At 60.1% G+C, this 14,128-nt stretch overlaps 1 protein-coding gene across 6 annotated transcripts in view; it reads left to right on the top strand.

Moving 5' to 3' along the window:
* Positions 1–10,010: 10,010 nt before the first annotated feature.
* The window catches only part of KMT2D (lysine methyltransferase 2D), a 49,387-nt gene continuing 45,269 nt past the window's right edge, over positions 10,011–14,128 (top strand). For 5 of the 6 annotated variants that reach the window (XR_012155750.2, XM_073318947.2, XM_073318946.2 and 2 more), the window contains exon 1: positions 10,012–10,290. The gene's annotated coding sequence lies outside the window, so the exon portion shown is untranslated. Of the gene's footprint in view, positions 10,291–14,128 lie in introns of all 6 variants that reach the window. The other variant, XM_073318943.2, reaches the window with a different exon arrangement.

Below are 14,128 nucleotides of genomic sequence, written 5' to 3'. Positions count from 1 at the left end.
GAATGGGGGGCACGGGGAGCATCCGCCGAAGCAGGGCAGCACTCTGAGACCAGGGTACTGTATATTAAAACCTTAGGGTAGTCGGGGGAGGGGGAATAATTGGTGGTGTGCGTCACCCACCATCTCAGAGCAGCTGCAAAAAAGATCAGCAACGAAATGGTGTTATCATTAGGTTTCCGAGTCAACGTTCACTGGGCCTGGATTAACACTCTGCATGCACATAGTCCTGTCAGCAGATCTTACAGTGCTTTGGAAGAACTGAGCCAGCCCTTGGAGGGGTAGGTCAGAATTATTTCTAGTTTTGGGGAAAATGAGTTAGAAGGAGTAAGTGACCTGCTTGGGAACACGCTGCCTAGATTGGAACCCAGGTGTCCTGGTGCCCCTGCTCTGCCTCAGCTTGTCTGAAGAATGAAGGGAAGGAAGGCTTGGTTCTCCCTGATTCACGCTGTTGAGTTCCTGAGCCCCCAGGGCTGGGACAAGCCGCAAAGGAGCAGGCAGAGCCTTTGCTGTGGGGGGCACCTCGTCTCTGCCCTGCTAAAGAGGGGCTGGGCAGCGACACCATCTCTGGGTCTCACAGGATTGGCCCCGTTCGGCCTGGCGGCTTTTTGCTGCGACTCCTTGTGAGCGGGGCTGGAGGGTCTCCGGCTCCGTGGATTGCGGCTGCTGGTGTAGACGGTGCCCTGCTGGCTGCACAGGAACCTCCCCCCTTCTTGTGTGGTGCGCTGGGGGGTCTGGCGAAGGCAGTGGGGGAAGGGGAACAGGAACTAGGAAATAAAGGTTCAAAAGGTGAAAGCAATTGCCTGGACTGTTTCTAGGTTAACTAGCCCCATAAATGTGTGGGGAGGGGCCTGCCCCAACCCAGAGAGGGCCAGGCTCTGCGCAGGGTGCATGGGGGTGGATCCCAGTGCCAGGAACTGAGAGGTGTTGAAGGGGGCGCAGAGGAGGAGCGGGGAGGGGGGGCAGACAGTTCCTGTGGAGGGGACAATCCCTTGGTGTTCCAAGCACTGCACATCTCCATAGCTAATTACACCCATCCCGTTGTTACCAAGAGGCAGTAACGGGGCCCCCCCTGCCTGGGAAATCTGCCCCCCTTAGGATGCCACCTGATGTGCTGAGATACCACTCAGCCTGCCTGTCCTGCCAGCCTGGGCCCCCTTTTTACCTGTCTTGCTGAGCCAGGCTATTGGTGTACATTGGCAGTGCGAGGGGTGGGTCCAGTCCCAAGTGCCTCACGCCCATGTCTCTGCAGGGTTGTGGCAGCCGTGGCACAGAGGCTGCCTGAGGGGCCACAGGAAGGCTGAGCTCTTTCACCCTCCCTTGTCTCTGCTAATGGCCCATTAGCCCTGTCTGGCTTCTCCATTGTTGTACGGAAGGGCTAGGTGGGGGTGATGCCCAAAGTAACCCAGGTACATAGTTAACGTTCCTAACTTCAGCTCCAGAAAGGATCCAGGCACGCACACTGGATAATGGCCTGCAGTAAATCAGAACCTTGCCCCGATACCTCCCACGGGCTATCTGGCCTAGAGTACATCTCACTTACGTCAGATCCATCGTCTAAGCATATTTTCATAAAGAATATGGACCGAAACGTCTCAACCTGCTGTGAGATTATTGGAAGCAAAGAGGCCTACAGCCAGTGCGTGGCTGCCCTCTACAGGGAGAGGGACCAGCCTAGGGCAATAGGAGCAGATGCTGGACTGGTGTTGGGGGGACAGGGGTGAAGCCTTTCCTGCCCCCCAGAGCTGCTGTCTCTGTTCTGGCTGGAACTAAACTGCTGCTTCATGGCTGATGGCCGTGATAGGGTTTGGCTGCTGTGAGCAAGGGGCCCTCTGTGAATCAGCGTCAGCAGGCTCCCCCGGGTGAATGTCCCAGGGCACTGGGAGCTGATGGCGGCAGCAGGGTTCTATGCCTGGCTCCTGCGGGCGTCACTCCCACACTGCGTGCCTCAGTTTCCTTTCTTGTTGGAGCGGGCGAGTCCCCGTCTCCCACAGCACAGGGAGGTGTAACTAATTCCTGCCTGGGAAGAGCTCTGCCCTTCTGAGCTGTGGTGAACATGTCTGTATTTTAAAATGTGAAACAGCTTTCCGCTGACCTGGCCAAATTCCCGCTGGAGTGGCCACGGTCCCGTTCCCTTTAAAATTCCTCAGAAGAGGGATCTTCCTCCTAAACGTTGCTGTACAGGTGTTAAACAGCTGCTGCACTCCACCCCAGCTGTGGCTGCATCTCAGGGGTGGGTGGGTGGTCTCTGGGGAATTGGTCCCGTTAGTTGGGGATTGGTCCTGCTTTGAGCAGGGGTTGGACTAGATGACCTCCTGAGGTCCCTTCCAACCCTGAGAGTCTATGATTCTATTGTGCTGCACCCAGAGGTGGGTGAAGCGGGGGTGGTGGATCATCTCTGTTAGGAACAGCCCACTGGCTGTGCCCATTCCCCCAGGGCTGTTGTCTGTGTTCGGAGCTGGCTTCCAGAACCAGCTGCACCGTGAGCAGGTCACATGTTGGAAGGCTCTCCCTCCTCGATTCCTGGGGGCTGGGACCTGGATCCCCCCGGAGAGTGAGCACTTAGCTAAAGGGACGTGGGGCGCAGGCCTCTCAAACGGCTGAGCGAGGGAATTCGGCATGGAAACTGCCCTCTCGTGGCTGACCTGTAGCTGTTCACCCTCGTATCTGGGCTGTGTTAGGGGCTGATCCGGTTTGTGTTACGCTGCTGAGCCCCACAGTCGCCAGCGGCAAGAGGGGAGAAAGGAAAAACTCACCACAGAGGGGGAACTGGGCACAGAGAGAAGCACTGAGGCATCGAACAAGAAGTCTGGGTCAATGTTCCTTCTGATTTTTGACAGGCTTTGTGCACAAAAAATTTCTTCTGTGCAAATTGTTGTGTGTGCAGGGTTTCGCCGTGTGCGCGGGGTTGAGGATCTGTGTGCACCCAGCTTAGAGGGAACAGGGGTCTTGGGTAGGGCTTTTTGAACCCAGGTGGCCTGACCCTGGACACCGGGGATGGATAGCTCAGTGGTTTGAGCATTGGCCTGCTAAACCCAGGGTTGTGAGTTCAGTCCTTGAGGGGGCCATTTAGGCAGGGATCTGGGGCAAAAAAAATTGGGGATTGGTCCTGCTTTGAGCAGGGGGTTGGACTAGATACCTCCTGAGGTCCCTTCCAACCCTGAGATTCTATGATCCCCAGCCCACACGCCATCTCGCCTGCTAGAGCTCTGGCCTGGGGTGAGTCTCGAGGGGTGGCGTGGGGCAGGGGTTCACGTGAGGCTTTCAGGCCTGTGCTCGGCGCTCTGTTAAAGCAGCAGAGTTAACATGCTACAAGAGGGCAGGGGTAAGATGGGACGTGGCTCAGCCCGAGAGCCGGGGCGCGGGCAGTGCTGGGGCATCAGCAGCCCCGCCTAGGTTGACACTGACCAGGGTGCCTGGGCAATTTGCTCTGCAAAGCGGGAGCCCTGGACTCGAGCCCCAGGGGGCTGTGTGGATTCGGCCGCGAACGCAGCACGAGTAAGAGACGGGCTTTGCACTAGTGCGGCTCACCCTGGTGCAAGTTTGATTTTCCGCCAGTCTAGACAAGGTCTTGGAAGCAGCTGCCCAGGCTGGGGCAGGACGGGGTCCTGATGCTGGGCAGGGCCTCCGGGTGCTGCTGCAATGGAAGTGCAGCCAACAGCTTGTTGCGCTGTGCACTGCTCCCCTCGGCTATGGGTACAGCCCCCCTTTGTTGCAGGGCCAGCTCCACGTCCCAGCATCCAGCCGCTCCTCAGTGCCACAGGCCTCTGCAAATCCTGAGCTGTAGAGTGGGGAGGAGGCTTTTCCCCCCGGGGAGCTTGGTGCCTTCCCGCCTCTATTCCCTATGGAAACACCCCCTCTCTGTGCATTGCAGCACGACTGGGCTGGAAAACAGGGCTCACGCCAAGCTGCTTGCTGGGGCAGGTGGGAGAATCTGGTCATCAAGTGTTGTGAGATCAGTATAAGGGAACTACCTAGGATGAAAAAAACATAAAGGGTAACACACTGACAAGTCATAAAAGATTATTCAGTGCAAAAACAACCTGTGGAACTCACTGCCACAGGATCCCAAGGCCAGGCACTTAGCTGGATTCAAAATCCGTCTTGGGCATGTAGAGGGATAATAGGAACAGTTACAGTTAGGCTAGCTAGGAAGGGCTTTTTTGTACCCCTGGAGGTTTCATGGTGTTAACTAATAATGCAGGCCCGTTCCTTCTCGGAGATAGGACCCCTGGAGCAACTCACCACACAGAGTTTCTGCACCAGAGCTGCTGGCTTTCTTGGCCATGCAAAATTGTCATGGAAATGAACCGGCCCACGTTTAGTCGCCTCAGACCCCTCCTCTAGGGCAGAAGGGGGTCTAACGGGGGAGGGGGTTGTTTTACTTCCCAGGTGAGGCAGCCAGGGGAGGAGAAATTTGTAGGAGGTTGGAAGGAGGGAGGAAGGTGTTGGGCACTATGCAGCCTTGTTAATAGCTGACATTGTTTGAGGGTGGGGGGGGCATCACCCCTGTTTTGCAGATGCAAAAATGGAGGCACAGAGGGGGGCAGAGGCTCACCCAAGGTGATGCAGTGAGTCAATGGCAAAGCCAGGGATGGAACCCAGGAGTCCTGGCCAGTCTGCTGCTGTAACCCCTCCCCCAAGCTGGAAATGGAAGGCCGGGGTCCTGCTTCCCAGGCCTCCCTCTCTGGCAGCTGGACTCCGCTCACCTGCTCAAGCTGGGACTAGAACCCAGAGGTCCTGGTTCCCACTCTGACCCCCCTGGTCAGGAAAGTGGGGAGCTGTGTATTAACAGCCCCCTCCCTGGGCACAGCTGGGGGCCTCCCAGCAGAAGCTGTCCCAGTGGGGCTGTGGGGAGGAGAGCCAGAGCCCGTGGGTGGCAGATGATCACACGGGAGCCTGCCTGCAGTAGAACGGGGGAGCTGGGGGGCGGATCAGACACTCCAATGGGGCAGCAACAGGGCAGGCAGCCATGGACTGTGGGAGCCAGGGTCTCATCCCCAACAGGAGCAGGGCGCCAGGCCCGCTGGGATCCACTCCTGGGGCTGGAAATCTCAGTGCCACAGGATCGGCAGATGGAGGCTATGCTAATCCCACTCTGCAGAGCCCAGGAGGCTGGTGGGGAGAGGGGAGCTGGCTGCAGGCGCTAATGCAGGCTCTGGCTGTGGCTCAGGGCAGCTCCCTGCTCAGCCCCAGGCCTGCGGCTCTCCCTGGCCCCTGAGCCCCATGCTCTGTGTTTGCTTTTCCCTGGGTCTCTCGCTGAAATCCACGGCTCTGTCCATCCGTCTGTGGCACTGTGCTGCAGCCAAGTGGAAAGTCCCAGGCTGAGTCCTTAAGCTGGGCTTCTGCTCCCGGGAGCGATTTACACTGCGTCTTATTGGTAGTGATTCTCTGACTGGTTGGATTGTCCCTCATCATTTCAGCCACTGTCTGTCTGTCCAGTCAGGGCTCGAACTGGGCCAGTGCATGCCTGCACCGTGGATCAGCGCCTTTCCCAAACTGCCGTTGTTCTCCACAATCTCAGCTTCCGTTTATGAGATTTCTAGCCGTCGTGGCTCCCCTGGGAACCGTGACTCAGGTGTAGTGGGGCAGCAATGGCTGCTTGAGTTTGCAGAGAGCCTGAAACCCTAGCTGTGAACTGCCCTGTTCAACCCAGTCCCTGCTCACTCCAATGTCAAAGATGATCCTTTCAGTATGACTGTTATCTAGCCCACCGCCCCTCTAAGCCTCTGGTGAGTGATTACGAGCAGGATCAGACTATGAGGAACTGCACAGTCTAGTTTGGGTAACTGCTCAACCTCGGGGAAGGGGAGGGGCTTTGGATACCACCAAACTCTTATGTTTTCCCTCCAGTCAAGCAGGAGCCTTGGGCATCTGAGCTCCCGCTATGGTGCTAAACACAAGGAGCCCAAGCTGGCGAGATCGAATTGTACTTGGAACATCTGCACAATCTACTTGGGCCCTTGTCTGGCATCTTAACTAGGCGAAGTTGTTTAGTGGGTGGGGCTTGGAAAAGTATTTACTGTTGTTTCCCCGGTTCAACTCCTACATCCACACCATCTAATTTGTCTGTCCCACACACCCTATCTAATCTCTCCTGGTGCCCATCCCCTGGGCTCTGATCTCTCTACTCCCTCTGTCGTTTCAGTGGGATACAGGATGATACATCACTTCCTGTTTTAAACCATTGCATAGTGTGGCTGTCCAGCAGCTGCCCGTTCCACCCCAGAGGTGGCTGCATTTCAGTGGTTGGTGGAGCAATTCCTATGTACAGCACCAGACTGGGTTTAGGAATTTCCTTCCTATTGGCTTTTCCTTTTCTCCCCCACTCTCTGTTTAAGGACAGATGCGACTAGTGGTGCCCTGACCCAGTGTCAAGCAAAGCCCCGGGGCATGAGGTTAGGCATCCGACTGTTGTGGAAATTGGTTGTAAGAGAAAGTTCGTAGAGCACATTGTAATGTAGGGCAGCAGCCTGCGTTAGTGATTAGAGTCCCAGTATTTGGAGTCAGGACTCGGTGGCTCGATTCCTGTCCCTAGGAGGGAGTGGGGTCTAGTGGTTAGTGCAGGGGACTGGGTGCCAGGACTCTGGCTTCTATTCCCAACTCATCGGGGGAGTGTAGGCAAATCTCTGCTCTGTGCCTCAGTTTCCCCCTCTGTAAAATGGGGGTCATGGTGTTTACTTCCCTTGGGACATGCTCTGAGCTCTGTGACTGAGAAGCTGCTTGAGGAGGGCACAGAACCAGCTGGACTATTACACGCTATTATAAAACTCCCTTGGCCGTCACTGCTCTTGGCTGGGAGAGTTGGGGTTTAATGTCTCCCTGGTTGCAGGTCTCCAAGGAATGCCTGGCTAGAAGGGGCAGTAGCCTCAGGTGAGTGTGCCGGGGCTGCCTTCTCCCTTCCAGCCCCAGGGTGTGGCCCTCTTCCCCCTCCTCCCAGAGCAGTGTCGGGATCAAGGCTCAGGCTCCAGCCTCGGCTCCCTTTGATATGTCCGTTCATTGGGTAGTTTTGATCATGGTTATTCCCCTGGGCTGGGGGAGCGGATCAGCCTCAACCCAGCATCGGCTCCACCCCCAGTAGGGCAGCCCTCTCCAGCCTCCCGCTTGCTCTCCATGACCCTCCAGCTGGGGTCTGAGCTGGGACTTGATTGTCCAGGGGACCGTTGGCTGGAGTTGGGGGGATTGAGCAGGCCAGGGGGGCTGCACCACCCAGCAGCAGGAGAGAGCCAAAGTGACCAGGTGAAGGCTTGGCTGGGAGTGGGGGATCTGGCCAAAAGCTTCAGGTGGGCTTGGGGCTCTGCTCCTCTGCAGCCAGAGGGTGCTCTGGGGGTCTGCATGGGGCACGCAGCTCTTCCCCGGTGGATTGCCAGGGCAAAGCGCAGCCGGGGGCCGCAGCAGGAGCTGCTAAATGCTGCTCCCATGTGATGGCTGTTCAGTGAAATGCGCTCACAGCCTCCCATAAGCGCCAATATCTTGGCCCCAACTGGCCCCCTCAGCTGAGCAGAGAGGCCCAGGACGGGGGGGGGAGAGGTCTGAGACCCAAGGCCCCTCTCCCCTCTTGAACAAGGCTGAGGCTTGCCTGCTTCTCTGCAAAGTGGAGGCAGGGTCTCCCAGCCATTGCATTGCGTTTGCTCTGCCCTGGGAAGCTGGGGAAGGAACCGTTGCTTCCCACAGGCAGAGCAACCTGCTATTGACGCCCCCCCCATGCTATTACAGACAGGTGTGAGCTTGGAGAGACCCCCCCAACATCTGGGAGCGTAGATCTCACTAATCGACTGGGCACCGCCGCCCTCTCCTGGAGGGAATCAGAACTGGCCAATTCCATGCACTGCCCTACACCGGTCACAGCAAATGAAGATCCCTGAGCTGGAGGGGTGGGGCCTGGGAGCTGGTAGATCCCAGTTCCAGCCCCACTCCTGCCTTTCAGCGGTGTCACTGTGCCCCGTGGGGATGGGGTAATGTGCTCACCACCCACACAGCTGGGGCTTGCTGCAGTCCCAAAGGGGTTTGTTCCCTGCCATAAGCTCAGCCATGTGTTAAGGATCAGGTATTTCCCCCCTACCCTGGAATCAGGTTTCAGGTGTGCATAGCAATATAATCTTTAAAAAGTTTAGTTAAAATTTTCTACAGATAAGGCTACAGCCTTGCAGAAGACAGGATAACAGAAAATAATAATAAAAAAAAGACTTAAAAAAATCCAAAACATGCTGGTTCCTGAGCAGCCCTGCCCTCTACGGGATGGAATCAGAACTGCTCAACCATGCATCTTAGGGTCTATGCTGCTAACGCTTGATGGGGATTCCCCTTCATCTGGAGTGGTAGGGGCTGGGGCTTTTGGCACAGCGGAAACTCTGTCCTGCTCCGGATCTGAAGGAGAGCTCCCTGCAGCTCGAAAGTTGGCCTCTTTCACCCACAGAAGCTGGTCCAATAAAAGATATTACCTCACCCACCTTGTTTGTGAAGTACAGACATTCACCAAAAAAGCCACGTCACCCTTCTGCAGGGGCCCTGTCCCCTGTTTTACAAGTGGGGAAACTGAGGCACGGATCGGCACAGCGGCTCTCCTGAGCTCGCACAGCAAGCTGGGAACAGAACCCAGCTCACAGACAGTGAGACGTGCCCGGACGGACAAATCTCCTGCCCCCCCCACTCGGGCTTGACCCCAGTCTCCGTCCTATGGGGCACGCCTGTTCCAAAGGCTCCCGTGCCAGCGCGTGCGTGGGGGCGCGAGGCCGGGCCCTGAACAGCACCAAGGCGGGCAGAGGGGCCCCAGGGGGCAGGGGATTACCCCGGCGGGGGGGCAGGGGATTACCCCGGCGGGGGGGGCAGGGGAAAGCGGCACCCGGCGGGCAGAGCTGACAAGGGGGCGGGCTCCCACCGCAGGGGGCGCTGTGGGTCTGCCGCGTCCGGAGCCATGTGCCGGGGGCAGGGCGCCCCCCTGGGCCGTGCAGGGGTATTGCACCGGCACCGCTGGGCGGGGGGGCGCTCACCAGCCCCCCCCCCGGGACCCATCTGTGCACGCTGCGGGGCCTCGGGGGGCGAGGCGCTCCTGGCCCCCATGCTCCGCGTAGGGCGGGGGCGCAGCCCCAAAGCGCCCCCCCCCAGCTCCACGGTGGGGGGGGGAGCAGCGCTCAGAGCTCGGCCCACGTGCTCGCCACCAGCCGGCCCGGGCAGGGCAGGGTTAACCCGCGCGGAGGGATCCCGGCGAGCGTGCGCTGCGGTTCCGTACCGTCACAGCCCCACTTCCTCGCTGCCGAGGGCTGCGTGAGCGTGTCCCTCCGCCCGGGCCCAACACAAAAAATAGAGCCTCGCCCCCCCCCTCACCCCCCGCGAAGGGGGCCGGTGTGGAGCGCCCCCCCCAGCCCCGAGCCCGCCCCCCCGCCCGCGCGGGGTCGCCCCCGGGGCAGCGGCAGGGGCCGGGCCCCGCGCGGGATCCCCCCTCCCCTGGCCGGGGGGGGGGCCCAGCAGGACTACTTTCCTCTCCGAAAATGGCGGCCTCGGCGGGCACTTTCCGCTCCGCTCCCTGAAGCCCGGGCGGCGGCGGCGGGGGCGTCAGCGGGGGGGGGGCCGCCCGCCTTGCCCCCTTTGAGCCCCCCCTCTCTCTGCAGGAGCCGGGGGGGCCGGCCACGAGAGGGGGGGAGGGCACTTCACCCCCCCCACACTCCCCCCCCCAGTCCTGCCCCCCTGCTGCCGCCCCGGGCCGGCGCGGGGGGTCGGCGGCTGCTGCGTGTCCGCTTCCGGGGCGGTTACAATGTAGCCAGGCCCGCGGCGGGCGCTCGCTTCCCCCGGGGCGAGAAACTTCCCGGCCCCCCCCGCGCCGCCGCCTCCTCCCCCCCCCCCCCGGGCCGGGCTCGGTCCGCCCCCCCCCGACACCCTTCCCCCCCCCGGAGGGAGCGGCCAGGCCCGGCTCCGTCGGATGCGGATCAAAGGCGACGCCGGAGCAGCTCCCTTTGTGTCTGCCCCGGGATCCGGCGCCCCGCTCGCGCGGGCTGGGGGGCGCCCGAGGGGGCCGCGGCCGTGCAGCCCCCCCCCCCCCAGCCAGGGCCGAGGAGGGCTGGGCCCTTGCCCCCCCCCACTCCCCGCGGGGTGACCCCGGATTTGGAGCTAGCCGCGTTTCCACACCACCGAATTCCGCTGCGGGTGACGCTTTATTTTTTTTTTTGGGGGGGGGAAGGAAAATCAGACCCCCCCTTTTTTGGGGGGGTGTTTTAATTATTTCGTGGACAATGTTCTCCGCGGCCGCCCGCCGGCGGCTGGCGCTGGGTGCGGGTTTCTGGACGGCCTTGTAACGCGGTAAGTGGGACCCCCTTGGCCTGGCGCCCCCTCTCCCCGGGGCGCGGGGGGGGGCCGGGGCTGGGGCCGGGGCGGGGGGGGGGCGGAGAGGAAGCGAGCGGAGTAAACTGGAAATAGCTTCTGCTCCTAGGCCTCTGCGCCGCGCCGGGAGCGGTTCGAGCGCCGCCCCCCCGCGGGGCGCAGCCCCCCCTGCGGCTTCCGGAGGAGTTGGGGGGCAGGCGGGGGGGGCGGTGTGGGGTTCCGTGGCTCACCCCCCACCCAGGGCCCTGATTAAGTTGGGGATCCCTTTGCACAGCGGTGAATCTTGGCGGAGGAGCCTGGGGGGGAAAAGGGGGGAAATTGGGGTGTGGTGAGGGTAGGAGGGGGGTGAGGGGGCATGGGGGGTGAGTTTGTTTTTTGCAGGGGGGCCTGGGGGGTGCTTTTTGTTATGTACAATTCCTGATCATAGGCCTAGCTTGAGCTTTCTCTCCATGGGGCAGGGCCTGTCTGTATCACCCCCAAATTCTGCTGCATTTGGAGCCTGTGAAGAGGGGCTGACCCCTGGCCTGAAGGGGGGTGCAGGGGGGTATTTGGTGTGTGTGGGGGCTAACTCTGCTCACTCCCTTCCCCTTCCCTCCTGCCTTTCCGAGGCTGTTGGCTGTGTTCTCCCTACTGCTTCCTGTAAACATACTGGGGGTGAGGGAACGGGGCTCCCCCCCTCCAGCTGCTCCCCCCTAAATTCCTCACACTGCCCCTTTACTAGGAAGTGTACGCTGCGGGGTGGTTCCCCCCAGAAACAGAGCGACCCTCAGTGCGGCCTAGCGGCCTTCAGCTATCCTGGGCTGAGTGTAATCTCCAGCGGATTAGCAGGGAGCCCTAGGAGATTTACTCAAACAGAAAGTGGTGGGATTTGGGGGGGGCGGGGGAGAGCTCTTGCTTATTTTTTCCCCCTTTCCCAGGCAGAAATGTGGCTTTCCAGGCTTTTGTTCCCCAGCAGCGTCTCTGATCCCTGAGCTTCAGGGGAACAGAACCAGCAGCCCTGGGTAGGCAGTTCCCACCCCTCCCCCATCACCGGCATCAAACCCCGAAGACCGTGGGGCCCAGATTCTGCGCCTCTCCCCCCAGTTAAATCCGGCTCCTGTCTGAGCTTCCCTGGTGTGGTGGAATCGTGAATGAGAGTGTGTGTGAGTGGGGAGATGGGGGCGGGGGGGACCCTCTTCCCCAGCAAATCCACAAACACTTTCTCTGTCTCTGCTCTCAGGACAGGCTGGGCTGCACCTGTTGCGCTCCCTGTCTGTGCTGGCGGTCTAGCTGTTCCCCGTGGGTGCCACCTCCAGCCTCCTGCGGCCTCGCCTGTCACATGGGGAAGAGAGGATAGCGGGGTGGGGGTTGGGCGGGCAGGGCACGCAGCGGGAGTAATGCTGGATCTGCCCCCCTATAAACAGACACAACAGCCAGGAGTCCCAAGGGCTGCGGTGTCAGGGCTGGAGCTGGGCCGTGCGTTCTGCTTAATAAGGCCAGGCTTGCTCAGATTTAATGAGATGAATTCACTGCACATTTCACCTCCAGAGGCCGGGGCCGGGCAATCCCCCGGACCTGCCCACTCAATCAATCAATATAAAAAGACACCATGTGTGGCTTAAATTAATACCAGGTTAAAACTGCAGCAGACCAGGTTCTGATCTGCATCCCGCTAGTGGAAAGCGGGAGCAGCTCTGCTGGCATTGTTACTCCGCGTTTACGCCGGCAGAGCAGGGGTCGGAGGGCAGGGATCGTGTGTTGGGTCTGGTCAGGCTGCAGTGTTTTGTGTCCCTGCTGTCACAAGCCACCTACAGCCTGTTATTGGGTCCGTCTTTACCAACACCCTGTTCTTGTGGGCAGGCTCCTCATGCCTCTGTTTTGCTGACCAGATGCCCAGGCCCTTGCTCCAACCACTTGGCAGCACTCCCCCGGAGCTGCCACCAGTACACAGGAGTCCTGGCTCCATCCAGGGCCTTCACCCTGTGTGGCTGTGTGGCTATGCATCTCCCAGGGGCCATTTTTCTGTGTTGCGAGGGGCCTTTTTAGGGTGAGGTGTTGCAGGGCCTAATTAAAAACAAAACACAGGAAACCCCCCTTGGGGTGAGGCCCAGTGATGCAATGAAATTACAGCCCCCGGCCCCGGCCTATGGAGCGTGCACTAGAATGCTACCCCTGTGGGAGAAGGACCCTGGGGGGGGCGGGTGGTGCTCTGAGGGGGTCACAGGAAATCCGCCCCTGACACAATCCCTTGAAAACATTTCAGTTTTGGTGCCAGCTCGGAGCTGCCCAAATTGCCTCTTAATCTAGAACTTTGTTGCTGTGGCAAGTCCTGCTGCTCGGGAATGGAACCTGTCTCTGGGAATCTGGAGGGTTTGGGTTTTTGGCTAGTAGGCCCTTCAGTGTAGGGTTGTCTATATGGCCCTCCTTCCGCAATTGGCTCCATGCGGGCTGAGCCCTTGCCCCCCTGCCGAGCCGCTGTGGATGCTGGGATCTGCCCACAGGGATCTGCCTGTGGGATCGGGGCCCAAGGTGTTTGTCTGCACTGATTTTGCTCGCTGAGACCTCGAGGTCTTTTGCATCTGACAGAGAAACGGCCGGTGATGGTTCGGTCCGTTTTCTCCCCTCCCCCCATGGCGCCAAGAGGTCTCGTTCTCAGCCCCGGTTTTCTGGGAAGGTCCACACCAGCGAGAGGTTGGTGATGCTGGCAGGGGTGTACCTGGGCCCTGCCAGTCTGGAGTACGGCTCCCTCGTCCTTGTCCCACCTCTAGTGCCATCAGTTCCGTCCCACCTGGCGTTTTCTCCAGTGACTCTCTTTTAGGGCACCTCAAAGCAACTGGTGAATGCCTGGCTTGGCCCTGGGGGGCTGAGTGCTCCTTGGGTCCTGCTGGGCTCAGTGGGGAGCGGAGGTGGCTTGGCAGATCGCCGGGTCATGCCCTATCTACCCACTTTCTGCAGTGAGGAGGAGACTGAGGTGCTGAGAAGTGACTGGTCCAAGGTCACAAAGGGAGTCAAAACAGAATCCAGGTGTTCCAGCTCCCAGCCCCCCTGATCCAGCCACAAGACCCCTCCCAGAGCCGGGGAGAGAACCCAGGAGTCCTGGCTCCCAGCCCACCTATCTCTAACCCACCAGACCCCGTTCCCCTCCCAGAACCAGGGAGAGACCCCAGACAAATCTCCTACTCTGAACACTAGACCATACTGCTTCCCACAAGACACAGACGTGGCAGCTGGAGCGTGCTAACGTGGGAGCTGCTGTCTCTGGGTGGGTGGGGGGAGCCCTCCAGCCCCATACTTTGACCTAGTTCTCATCCTCTTCCACCATCATGGGTGGCGATGCCCAGCGTGGGTTGGGTAAAGCTGCGCTTGGCTTGCCAGGAGTCCGGGGGCAAAGGCCATGTGGGGGTCAGAGGGCTCGTGGCCCACTCCACCTGCAGGTGCCCCTCCCAAGAGCGCTGGGCTGGGGAGGTTTCACAGAGCATCCCTCAGGGTCGTGAGAGGGGCGGCTCCAGCAGATTGGAGCAATCTAGCCCAGTGCCCCGTCTCTGACTGTGCCTGGGCCAGCTGCTCCAGGGCCAGGGACAAGAAGACCTGTCTGGGCCATGGGGTGGGTGATGTCTCCCCCCATCCCCTGGAGCTCCCAGGTGATCTGTCCATGCAGCCAGCACCAGCTGAGGGCTCAGTGGATCTCAGAAGCTAAGCATGGTCAGGGCTGATCACTGCCCAGACGAGAGACCAGTGCAGAGCAGCTTGACATGTTTTTGGGGGCGTGCTCTTCCCCTTCTGCCATTGTGCCCGGGGGACCTTGCCCCAGGAAGCTCTGTCTTCAGGCCAACACTTC

Source organism: Lepidochelys kempii, chromosome 20 (assembly GCF_965140285.1).
Source record: "Lepidochelys kempii isolate rLepKem1 chromosome 20, rLepKem1.hap1, whole genome shotgun sequence".
NCBI lineage: Eukaryota > Metazoa > Chordata > Testudines > Cheloniidae > Lepidochelys > Lepidochelys kempii.
This window is presented reverse-complemented; position numbering and strand designations above follow the sequence as displayed.